The sequence below is a fragment of the Magnolia sinica genome, chromosome 1 (assembly GCF_029962835.1).
Source record: "Magnolia sinica isolate HGM2019 chromosome 1, MsV1, whole genome shotgun sequence".
NCBI lineage: Eukaryota > Viridiplantae > Streptophyta > Magnoliopsida > Magnoliales > Magnoliaceae > Magnolia > Magnolia sinica.
In genome coordinates this window covers 13,869,353-13,883,037 of record NC_080573.1, presented here as the reverse complement: position 1 = coordinate 13,883,037, position 13,685 = coordinate 13,869,353, and the positions used below count along the sequence as shown (strand labels likewise).

At 37.7% G+C, this 13,685-nt stretch overlaps 1 long non-coding RNA gene across 1 annotated transcript; it reads left to right on the top strand.

Annotated features, from left to right (window-relative positions):
* Positions 1-6,997: 6,997 nt before the first annotated feature.
* Positions 6,998-7,576, top strand: LOC131225107 (uncharacterized). Its single transcript, XR_009161316.1, has 2 exons — positions 6,998-7,374; positions 7,518-7,576. It is a non-coding gene; the product is annotated as an uncharacterized LOC131225107 (long non-coding RNA).
* Positions 7,577-13,685: the final 6,109 nt, after the last annotated feature.

Below are 13,685 nucleotides of genomic sequence, written 5' to 3'. Positions count from 1 at the left end.
GTCACACATACCTGGATGAAGGGAACACACAAATATCATTTTGATCCGGGCCCTAAGAAGGTTTCAACGGTAGCCGTTCAATCCCCATTTTTTTCTGAGGTGTGGTCCATTTGAGCTTTGGATATGCTTCAATTTGGGAAGCGGATTGGCTGGTGTACCACACACCAGCTATATAACTGGTGTAGATACGTGTCATGCGAGCGCCGACTCTCCTTGACCCACAAGTTGTTCGAACGGTTCAAAGAAGATAAAAGTTACGTGGGCCCGCAATGATGTATTTATTACATCCACACCGTTCATTCATTTTTCGAGATCCTTTTAGAGTACTATACAAAAATTGAATCATATCCAAAGGTCAAATGGACCACACCAAAAATAGCAGCAAAGATAATGATTTTCACCGTTAACAATTTCTTATGGCCCACCATAATGTTTATTTTCCATCAAATCTGTTCATAAGGTCACAAAGACCTGGATGAAGAGGAAAACCAAATTTCATATTGATTCAAAACTTCTGTGAACCCAAAATGGTTTCAATGGCAGACGTTCAATCCCCCACTTCTTTTTGCAGTGTGGTCAACTTGATCATTTTATCTGTCTTATTTGTTCGTCTCAAGCATTACGACGTTCTAAAAAAATGGATCGACAGTTTGAATATAACACATACCTCATGATGGGACCTAGAGAACTTGCTGATGTACACATCAGCTATATAGCTGGTGTGTGGTACACCAGCCAATCCGCTTCCTTCGACATGAGCCCATGCCCTAAAATGAGCGGGCAAAATAGATGGACTGCATGGATAAAATACATATATTAGGGTATGCCTCACAAAGTCCAGCCACCACGGATGTGGGTGGTGACAAGGTCACCACACAATCTTTGTCCGTCGGGCACACGTACCTTTAAATAATGGCCGTTGTTTGTTTTGGTAACCGTCTTCTTTCCCTATATTCATGTGTGCTACATGTGATTTGACCATGGAAACGTGGATCAGGGCATCTACATGGTGGTGATTGCTGATGAACGGTTTGGATCTTGCACACGTTGCCTCTTGGCCATTAAATAGCTAATTCTTGATCAATGGTTCCCTGGATTTTCATCTGATGGAAGCATGATTGGTGATCTAGACTGTTGATCTGATGGGCCACACTAGGATTAAGAAATGTCCAAAAGGTTTCCCATGTAGGGCTCTAGGAATCCAATCCTTAGCCTTTTATTAGCTGAATCTACAGCCAATATCACGAGTCACCCCCAACTCGTGCGAGTCACAACTCGACTCAGGATCAAATGAGTCGGGCCGGGCAGAGTCTTTTAACAAACGTTGTTGTATTTCCTTTCAAAAGTCATTTATTTTAATTTTCTATGCAAATGCTGTTTAGATGATGTTATCTATATCATTTATTTTACTTATAATGCCATCTGGAGGTGGGAAATTGTGATGGATGATGCACAGATACTTAGAAATCACTATCCAGCTATCCTTTTTGGATTGAGGGATATTCATCGGACAATAAATTTTTTTTCCAACAATCATCTACCAATCGGGAGCGGATTGTTCTAAGGGTTGAAGGTAAAAATAAAACAGATCCAAAAATCAAGTGAGCCACACCGCACAAAGTAACGGGAGACTGGACGTTTACCACTGAAGTTTTCTTTAGGTCACTGAAGTTCTGAATCAATCTGATATTTGTTTAATTTTCTCTTCATCCATGTTTTTTGACCTTATGAATAAATTGGATAGGGAAAAACATTATGGTGGGCCCTATGAATGTTTTAATGGTGGGAATCATTGTTCCTACTGTTACTTGTGATGTGGTCCACTTGATCTTCGTATATGACTCAGTTTTGGGCACATGCCTTAAAATGATCTCACCAAATGGATGAACGGTTTAGATATAATAAACATATCATGATGGCCCCACAGAACTTTGATCTTCTTTCCATTGTTACTACCATTACAGGCTGGCTCGGGGACTGTGGGGCTGTTATGCATGTGTCAGTGTCACGCAGGTACGTTGGCGAGATGGTACAGCAACTGATCTGCTTTCCCACCAAACATAGACAATTATTATTCAACTAATCTCTCATTGGGATTGTAATTTCTTAGAGGAATCCGGATCCACTACTTGCTAAACAGGAGATTTATGTTTGTTGCAATTTGATTGGGCTGCAACATCACATATTTATGTTTGTTGCAATTTGATTGGGCTACATCATCACACAATGCATTTAATGCAGCAGTGCTGATAAGGTCAGTGATGATGTGGACCAACCAAAATGTAGGAAAATATAAATTTTCTGTTGATGACATGGACTGATCAGAATGTAGAAAAACATAAATTTTCTATTTGTAAAGCAAAGGAACGGGACTCTCGTTGGAGAGGGATGCTCAATCTCGTGAGCTTTATTAGGATTAATATATTAGCTCGTCAGTGTATCCAAACCGCGTCCAGAGGGACTGCCCTAATCCGCTTCATTCTTTCAGCATCTCCTCTCTCTCCCCTCTCTCTCTCTCTCTGTCTCTCTCGCACCCTCTCCCTCCTCTCTCTGTCTCTCTCTTCATCTCTCTCTGATCTCTCCATCACAGATCTACTATTGCCGAACGCCCTACCCACGCACGCCCTCTCTCGCCCTCTCTCTCTCTCTCTCTGAAGCTCGGTTGAAGGATAGCTCATTCAGGACCGTGAGGTATCTCTCTCTCTTTCTCTCTCTCTCTCTCTCTCTCTCTCTCTCAATCTCTCTCAATCTCAATACCGATTTAGGGATTTGGAGATTTAGCAATGTATGGATTCCTGATTCGATGTGGACCCTCATTTAGGGATTTGAGGATTTTAGGGCTTATAGATTTGAATGTGGACCCCGAATCGGGGATTTTGAAGGTACATCTTTTTTAGGACGTTGTGAAATCCTCAAATTTGGGGATTAGAGGAAGAGGCTGGGGTTGTAAATGAACGGATTCTTAAAGTCTTTTTGACACAAAAAATGGACTCCTAGAATCCCTGCTTTTTATGGCTCTATTTCGTTTTTATTATGCTTGAATTTCATAAAATCTTTTTCATTCTGTTAGGGCCTGTTTGGATGCCTGTAACTTTTTTAAGTTGTAAGAAAGTTACATGTAACTTACTTACAGGTGTAAGTAAGTTACAGGTAATCCTGTTTAGATGTAAGTTGTAACTTACTTATAGGTAACTTTGTTTTTGTGTTTGGATAACCTGTAACTTTGTTACGGGTAATAAATTGGATATTCACATTAGATAGAGTTGAAATAGAGAATCATTAAAAAAATCAGATTGACACATAAAAAAAGATCGGGATAAAATTATTCCATTTTATTAAGCCCATGTAAATAAATAGTTTGGCCAATTTTTAGGCTAAACTAATCAACATGTGGGTCATAAAAGTGGGCCCATGTTTTCAAAATGTTAGTAATGTGGGCAAAAAACTTGAATGTAACATATCTAAGCAAAATTTTTCATTTTCTTCACAAGATATATTTACAATGCTTTAAGGGAAAGAAAGTTAAAAACAAATAACATTAAACTAAAGTAATCTATTTAGGAATCATGTTCTCCAACCATACATGCCTTTGGGCAGGGGATACACTATGAAAGAACCTATGTATAAGATTCGGCCGATCTGAAAGGAACCTAAAAACCTTATACATCATGTCTTCATTGATAGTTGTCATGTTCTCCAAGTCCTCCTATAATTTCGTTGTCATAAGTGCAACATCAATTGTAGACTTGAGGGCGACAAATTTGTCTATTGACCCGCAAAGGCCATCAAATATTTCTACGAAAGTTGATCCGATAGTAGCTTTCTTTTTCTTCGATGGCCCTGGAGTTGAGGTTCCTATAGTTCTTTTACTACTTCCTCCAGATTGTTGAGTTTCAGATTGTGTCCCATCTAAAAATGAAGAGTCCATGGGTGCAAATGGTGTATATGCATCGGAGTTAACTGGAGACAACTATATGTTATAAAAGGCATGAGCTGACACGACATCTTCTTCATCAGGATCAGCTGGAGTTCATGCATAACTCCTCGTGGCAGAATCGTCTTCGTATATAGACTCGAACTGCTTAAGCAGTGGAAATGACTTATTTCTAATCTTTTTTATCTTAGGTTTTGCCTGTATTAACTCATACCAAACCGCTGCTTCGATAGTCACGCATTTTCTTTCATCGTCCCAGCCAAATTCACTCTTGCTCAGCGCAAGCTTTTTCAATAGATATTTGCTCTTCAACAGTCGTAATCGATCCCTGCAGTTCTCACTACCACTACCAAAAAAAGGGACAAAGGATTCAGACCACGTCACTTTTTTGCTTCGGATATAAACCTTGGCTATAGTTGCTACGGTTTTTATCCGTAGCTAAAAAGTTGATACACCATTAATAATTAATGGTGTTGTAAGGGGCTCTATGAGGCCTAAAAAAACTATAACTAAGGTAGATTCATCAATGCTACCATTTCATTCAGCTATTTGTTTTTTATTGGCATCAATGCTGCCATTTCATTCACTTATTGCTTAGAGTTTTTTTATGTCAAGTTGATATCTGGCGTGGTTAACCTATATTTGAAAAATCAAAATCAACAGGGAAATCTACTAGGTAGATTCAATAGAATTCAGTAAAAAAAATTAAAAATAGGACAAGTTGGATTTTTTTTAGTAATTACATTGATTTTTGTTAATTTCAATTCTTAGATCCCAGTTGAATTAATTAACTCGGCTGTGTATTTTATGTTCATTGTTCACTCCCCAAGTATAGGGTTGTGATGTAGTAATAAACTCGGTAAGACCGAGGTCGAATCCACAGGGACTGATACCTCTACTTTATCTGAAACCAAGTAGAACTAGAACTAGACTAAGATGTGATCTAAACCAAATAGAGTTTTAAGGAATAATTGTGGAATAATTATCTAAAACTTAAGTAATTCAGAGGAAGGAAACTAGGGATTCAGAGGATCCACTTGTAGGGATCAGGGAGATCTTATGCCTGCATTAAGATTTATGGAAATCAAACTGAACCTACTTGATCTGGTTTTTAAGAGATGAAAAGTATATGAATTAGAATGGATTCCATCATCTAACCATGCCCAGGAGACAAAGCAAACAACAGGATTAAACTAATTACCAACTAATCAACAATGTATGAAGATCAGGAAGGGTACTGTCATCCTACCATGCCCATGGGACAATGATGAACAACAGGGGTTCCTGACTTCATAAACATAAAAGGGAAAAAGAAATACTCAAAGCCATTGCAAACCCATTGTAATTTCAGTCACAACAGACCATAAAAGACTAAGAAAAATATTCCCTTAAAAATCAACTATATTAAATTCAGTTTATGAATTAAAGGCACACAGTAAAATCTCCCATCTCACTACAGGCTTCACCTCTTGGCCCTAGCTAAGAGGTTTAGCCACACATGATATGGGCTAAATTCTAATTAAAAAGAAGAAGAAGAAGAAGAAGAAGAAAAAGAGGAAGAAGGAGAACCGAGCCTTGTCCAGCTTCTGTCCACGTTCCAGCCCAAACCCAAGCCAGCCGTACGTCCTTCTCTGTTTCTCTTTCCGATTCTCTTCCTTAAACCTAGCACAAAACCGGCACCAAGCTCCTGTCCCAAGCTAACGTCCAGCAGCCACGCCCCTACTCTTTCTCCCTCCCTTCCGTTTCCTTTTCTTCCTTCAATCCTCCCAAAATGAGCACGCCCCGCTACCAGCCAAGCTCTTCCCCTTATATCCTGGTCCATCCGAACTGAAGACTTCATGCCGAAGTTTAAGTTGTTGCGGAGGGAGAGAAGGACAGCCGTTTACGCAGCCGCGTCCGCATGCGCAGTGAAAACGCACAACATCTTGCGTTTGGATTGAGTTTTGGGGCCAAAGATCGTCCCAAACTCTAACGTTACTTCCATGGTTGGGGTCAATACTGGCCTGGGCTCCACATGAATGGCTCAGATCATTCATCCGATCAAGGACGGTGGCCCACAGCCATCCAAAAATTTCAGATTTCCCAGACACGCGTAAGGCTCACGCAGACCAGCTGACGTGATCGGTAGGCCCCATAGTGATGTTTTATGAGAAATCTAAACCGACCATTGAAATCCTCTGAAAAATCTGGTCAGGAAAGAGTGGTTTTGGCAAGTTCTTGTGTGGCCCACTGGATATTGTATTCCGCCGTCCATCCTGAGTTTCGACAGTCGAAATCTGCTACACGCTGCTTCCTAGAAAAATTCAACCTAGGTCAGGGCTATCGGACTTGTAGACTTCTGATAGACGGTCCGGATCGGTCCTTCGACGCATGGTGGTGGCCCACAAGAGTCCAACCGGGACTCTGTTTCACGCCAGGAGACGCTGTCTCCTGTCTTGAGCAGGGGACTCGGTCAAACCGGGTTTTGACCGGCTCCCTGATACAGCGTACCTCTCGTGCTCATGTACCTGTGTACATGCAATACACACGTGGGGTCCATAGTGATGTTTGAGAGGAATCTGCTCCATCCATATGTTTTGCTACCTCATTTAAGGAGTTGAAGCCAAAATTGACGCATTTCCAGATACCAGGCGGGCCCCAAATCACTGATTTATGGGCTGATCTATCCGTTGGGCCACTTCTAGAAGGATCCAATGGCTGAAATTTGACATGTACGGTTAGTTTTTGGTCCTCGAACCATGTATAAAGTTTTGAACCAAGCAGATGGCGGAAACCTAATGATCTTGCATTTTGGCTGACTTTCAGGCCGCTTGAGCTTCAGTTTCTCAATTTTTGCGGACCCCAGGAGTGTAATTCCGTTGATCCTGGTCCCCGGGAGTCCGTCCCTTGCTCTGATGACTTCGGAGTGTCAAATTCATGCTTTTGATACTATTTTTCAGTCCATGCTCCTGATTCCACCTTGTAACAGAAACATGATTAAAATGAGATATTAAACGGTACCATGTTCATAAATCTAGGCAACAACTGGGTCCGATATGCAATATTTGACCCTCAACATTCATGCAATGATGTTAGGTTTTGTTGTACTTTATGCTACTTCTTTGTACTCCATATGCAATGATGTCTATTTTTTTTTTCTCTTTCTTTTAAGGAATGTTCAGAATTAAGTTTTGAATTAAGGGCCACAAAAGTTTTGAATTAAGCTTACATTTTTTTACCTTCATCCACACAAAATCAGTACAGTTGTTTCTCCATCTATTTACATCAATTTGGATATCAATCAAGTGTGCTAATTTTTGGTTGTATGTGTTTTTTAAGGATTGCTTAGAACAGACCATATTCCTACAATTGTTAGGAAAATGGACATTCCATATTTCTTGTATGAAATGGGATTAATTCTCCTACTGGTTGGATGAGCTGGTGAAGAATGCGTAGCGTGTGTGAGTGATTCAGGGTGCAGTTTTTGGTAGTATTAAAAGATAAAAGGGGGCTAAAAATTGCACTTTTGATTGCATTGGCTTCCTCTAGAATTGCTCTGATAAGATGATCATAACCATGTCATCTTCTCAATTCCTTTTCGCAGCCAATTGGAGTTCACTGGTGCCCATTTAGTGGACAGACATGATTTCCATCATCATTTGAGTAAGCGTCATTGCCCATCTATATTAGTTCATATTCCCATATTAGTCCAGATTAAAGAGGTGATTCATGGCACAAGGCTGACTTGACACATGTCATATTCATATTCCCATAACCATGTCTTCTCAATTGTTTTTTCTTTTTAACAAACAATCACACCCCACCCACACACATGCACTTGTTCATACCCAGAATTGAAATCATTTCCTATTGAAGAGTGGGTAGCAAAATCTGATTGTGCTAATTGTTTTAATTCTCTTAATCTAATTTTTAAGCTAATTTTTGTAGGTTGATTTTTATTATCTTTCATTGAATTATATATATTATTACATTATCTTCCTCATCAGATTCAATATCTCTTATAGCTCATAGACCATCTCCTAAAGAAAGAAATTCCATCTTGTAAAAATTTTGGAATTCTCTTCCCTAGAGGTCGAATTACTCTAACTAAAGCAGTTATATTTGGCCTATTAATTTACTTTATTTTTTAAAGACCTGGTACCTTTTGTTGTTGTAAGTTCCTAATTAGTTTGTTTCTGTATTTGTGTTAGAGCTATTTGGATGTTGAGCGGGGGTCCCTGGAAGGTGGAAACTGCTGTTATGACCATGATGAAGCTGTCCATTTCTTATGGACATCAATATGGGTGGCTTGACCATTTGGACAGGCCCGTGTTTATGTATTATCTCAAAATTGATGAAGTAGATCTGGATGTGCGTTGGAGCTATCTGGATGTTGAGCGGGGGTCCCTGGCATTACAAAGTTGGGTCTTGATTATGTGAAGATCCATGCTTATCCAAATGACTGTATCTTGTACTGGAAAGAGAACAAGATGAAAACCAGTTGTCCAACTACAAATTAATGTTGCCACTACAAGGTTCAATATTGAAATGGTAAAGTTTTTAACTATTTATTTTATCTTTGAAATGGTTATTTTTTCACTTAGATGTACTCAAATTTTAGCTCTTTATTTATATTTTAAGATACACAATTTTCTGGTTGTTGCTTCTGTGTTGCAAATTGGCATTCAACTTTTACATCCAAGTAAATTTCTGTTTTATTGGTGTTGTTTATTAATCTGTCCTGCTAGTGCAGATAAAACCTTTGGTGAAGCCAACCAAAGACATAATGAAAGTTTGTTGCATTAAATATGCTTGGCATGAGTTTTTTCTTGAGGGTACTCATCTTCCTCCTGGTCCATGATATCCTGGCTTTTCGTCATTTCATTCGTATAATTTTTTTGTTTTGTCAATGCAGCTAGGTACAACATTTGTGTAGTTATCTTGCTCTGGGCACCTGTAGTCTTGGTATGTGTCATTGTTCTTCAATAATTTAATATATCGAGATTTCTTTCTCATCATCATTTACATTTTTCTTCTTAATTAATACTTGGAAGTTAATATAATCATTTACTCAATTTTACAATCTTTAAAATCTTTATATGTAAATCTGTGCCTATACGCATTGTCAGAGAAACTAAAAAACTTACTCATTCTGAAATTGCATTGTGGAATATGCATCCTTTATTTAAAGAAAGGGCCACATTCCAAAAACTCACACTTTCTCTCCTTGCTAGCTAAATTGGTGAGTCTTCTTTCCTTCATACTATATGATTCATTGATGAAGTGGCCTGGCCATTTGGACAGGCCCATGTTTATATATTATCTCGAAATTGATGAAGTAGATCTGGATATGCGTCGAAGCTATTCGGATGTTGAGCGGGGGTCCCTGGAAGGTGGGAACCGCTGTTATGACCATGATGAAGCTGTCCATTTCCTATGGACAATAATATGGGTGGCCTGACTATTTGGATAGGCCCATGTTTATATATTATCTTGAAATTGATGAAGCAGATTCGGATGTGCGTCGGAGCTATGAAGATGTTGAGAAGGGGTCCCTGGAAGGTGGGAACCGCTGTTATGACCACATGAAGCTGTCCATTTCCTATGGATAGCATTGGAAGGGCCTGACCAATTGGAACAGGCCGTGTTTATATCTGTATTTGCAGGGACCACACCTTTAACCTAAACCACACCCTAAACCTATAACCTAAACCTAAACCTTAACCTATAACCTATAACCTAAACCTAAACCTTAACCTATAACCTATAACCTATAACCTATAACCTTTAACCTATAACCTATAACCTATAACCTAAACTTATAACTGATAACCTAACCTTAACCTAAACTTAAAACCTAAACATAAACCTATAACCTAAAACCTAAATCTAAACCTAAAACCTAAATGTATTCTCAAATCCCTGAACCTAAACCTACACCTAATCCTAATCTCAACTACTTAACCTAAACCTAAACCTAAACTTGAAAACCCAAACCTAAACCTGATCCCGAACCCGAACCCGATTTCCTAAACATAAACCTTAACCTATACTCAATTTCCTAAAGCTATAACCTATAACCTATAACCTACACCTAAACCTAACCTAAACCTATAACCTTAACCTAAACCTAAACCTAAACCTAAAACCTAAATGTATTCTCAAATCCTTAAACCTAAACCTACACCTAATCCTAATCTCAACTCCTTAACTTAAACCTAAACTTGAAAACCCAAACTAAACCCGATCTCAAACCCGAACCCGATTTCCTAAACCTGAACCTTAACCTATTCTCAATTCCCTAAAGCTTTAACCTATAACCTAAACCTTAACCTTAACCTTAACCTAAGCCTATAACCTAAACCTAACCTAAACCTAAACCTAAACCTATAACCTTAACCTAAACCAAAACCTATAGCCTAAACCTTAACCTATAACCTATAACCTAAACTTGTAACCGATAACCTAACCTTAACTTAAACCTAAACCTAAAACCTAAAACCTAAATCTAAACCTAAAACCTAAATGTATTCTCAAATCCCTAAACCTAAACCTACACCTAATCCTAATCTCAACTCCCTAACCTAAACCTAAACCTAAACTTGAAAACCCAAACCTAAACCCGATCCCGAACCTGAACCTGATTTCCTAAGCCTAAACCTTAACCTATTCTCAATTCCCTAAAGTTATAACTTATAACCTACACCTAAACCTAACCTAAACCTAAAACCTAAACCTAAACCTAAAACCTAAATGTATTCTCAAATCCTTAAACCTAAACCTACACTTAATCCTAATCTCAACTCCTTAACCTAAACCTAAACTTAAAAACCCATACCTAAACCCGATCCCGAACCCAAACCTGATTTTCTAAACCTAAACCTTAACCTATTCTCAATTCCCTATAGCTATAACTTATAACTTACACCTAAACCTAACCTAAACCTATAACCTTAACCTAAACCTAAAACTTAAACCTAAACCTAAAACTAAAATCTAACTGTATTCTCAAATCCTTAAACCTAAACTTACAGCTAATCCTAATATCAACTCCTTAACCTAAACCTAAACTTGAAAACCCAAACTAAACCCGATCTTAAACCCGAACCCGATTTCCTAAACCTAAACCTTAACCTATTCTCAATTCCCTAAAGCGTTAACCTATAACCTAAACCTTAACCTTAACCTAAACCTAAACCTTAACCTAAACCTAAACCAAAACCTATAATCTAAACCTTAACCTATAACCTATAACCTAAACTTATAACCTATAACCTAACCTTAACCTAAACCTAAACCTAATACCTAAACCTAAACCTATAACCTTAAAACCTAAACCTAAACCTATAACGTAAATGTATTCTTAAATCCTTAAACCTAAACCTACTCCTAATCCTAATCTCAACTCTCTAACCTAAACCTAAACCTAAACTTGAAAACCCAAACCTAAACCCGATCCCGAACCTGAACCCGATTTCCTAAACCTAAACCTATAACCTTAAAACCTAAACCTAAACCTATAACGTAAATGTATTCTTAAATCCTTAAACCTAAACCTACTCCTAATCCTAATCTCAACTCTCTAACCTAAACCTAAACCTAAACTTGAAAACCCAAACCTAAACCCGATCCCGAACCTGAACCCGATTTCCTAAACCTAAACCTTAACCTATTCTCAATTCCCTAAAGTTATAACCTATAACCTAAACCTAACATAAACTTATAACCTAAACCTATAACCTTAACCTACACCTAAAACCTAAACCTAAACCTAAACCTAAACCTAAACCTAAACCTATAACCTTAACCTAAACCTAGGTTTTGAGTTTAAAAGTCCATCCTAGGTTTGAACACATTACTCATGTTAGATTTTGCAATAGTTTAGAAGATTTGTAGGTGCATTTTTGATTTCTTCATATATAAGTGTTTTTTTTTTTTTTTTTTATCTTTCTTCCTTTTGAGATATGTACAAAGGCATGTTTGTTTAATTGTGTCTACAAATGCTGTTTTATACAGGCTGACAAGCTAAAGAAGTCAGTGAAGGATGAAATTTATTTTCTCAAGGGAAGGGTTTTAGAACTTGAAAGTGATCTTGTGTCGAAGTCCAGAGAAGTTACATCTGCAGTTTCAAGGAAAGATGAAGCTCTATCTTCTACATTTGCTGAAATTGACCATCTGAAGGAAGAAAATTTCGTAAAAACGTGAGCATTATTGAATGCATATGGAGGGTGTTTATTGTGTTGGAGTGTATTTGTTTCTTACACACGAGGGCACGCCTTAGTTGTAATTCTTATGATAGGTTGAGCAAAGTGAAGTATTGTTTATTTAGAAATGTGAACGTAGGATACATTGTATGATTTGATTGCTATTTGTAATAAAGGCATCGTTTTTTTTTCCTGATTGCATTTTATGTACTATTTCTATCAGCATTAAGCTTAGATGAGTTATCAATCACAGCAGGTTCTTGCAATGGAAATAGGTCGTATTATTATAATTTTTTAAAAAATAGCTACAAATATAATCCGTAGCTATAGTTACGGCTTTTGTCCGTAGCTATTGCTATCTATTGCTACAAATATTATTGGTGCTATTGGTATCTATTGCTACGGATAAAATCTATTTTGCTATGGATATGATCCGTAGTACGTCCGTCGCTATTGGTGGGGTAGCTACATGTATTGCTACGGATATAATCTGTCGCTATTGGTATCTATTGTTACGGATATAATCCATAGCTATTGGTATCTATTGCTACGAATTATATCCGTAGCTATTGGTACCTATTGCTACGGATATAATCCGTAGCTATACCTTTAGCTACCCTACCAATAGTAATAGACGTGCTACGGATTGTATCTTTAGTAAAAGAGATTTTGCTATGGTTTTTGGCCGTAGCCTTTGCCCATTTTTCTTGTAGTGTACTCACATGCACAGAAAATATTTCTTCCACCATTTTGCACACTTTGTTGATAGTGACCTCTCTAAAAGTATTATCGACTTTTCTTCATAATAATGCTTCATCAATTAGTATATTAGCCATACATTCGTCTATATAGTCGGTCCAATTGATCTGTGTATTTCGGCCTCTATTACTTGGATTTAAAGGTTGCGCCATTCCTTAAAAAGAAATCACATTTGTAAGTTACTTAAGATATATCAATTGCAAAAAAAAAAAAATAATTTGAAAAACATTACTCTAAATTGCATCCGCGCAATATTACATTCGTATATGAACACTAAAATCAAGATATGCAGTAATATTCATTATAAAAATTAAAAAGAAGCATTTAGTTATCATTACATCATGGATTATAGTTTGCCCACATATCAGATGCAATTGTAAGTCTAAAATCTTTCCATCGCTTCTTCTCCCTTCTAACTATGAAGGATTCATTCTCAAATTCATCTTCATCCTCATTATCACTAGCTTCAAGTTATCCGTTAATATCTCCATTTGCTCAAGCCAACAGATCATTAGTACACTTGCCGTAGCTGCTGCAACCATGGTATTTAGCTCCATCATGAGATCTGAATCCGCCATCTTTAAGGTGCGTTTGGATAAACTTTTACAGATAACCAACTGTCTCACATAAAAGGCACATAAAGGTCAGAAATAACCAACAAATCAGAAGATCCTAACCATCCATTCTTTCCACAATTCTTTGGACAATTATCTAATATGCTTGGGGATTGCTACAGTCTTCTTCTTTTGGAAGATGTTATATGTTTTTTCTTCACATCTGAATGCCAATATCAAGTTTTTTATCTGGTG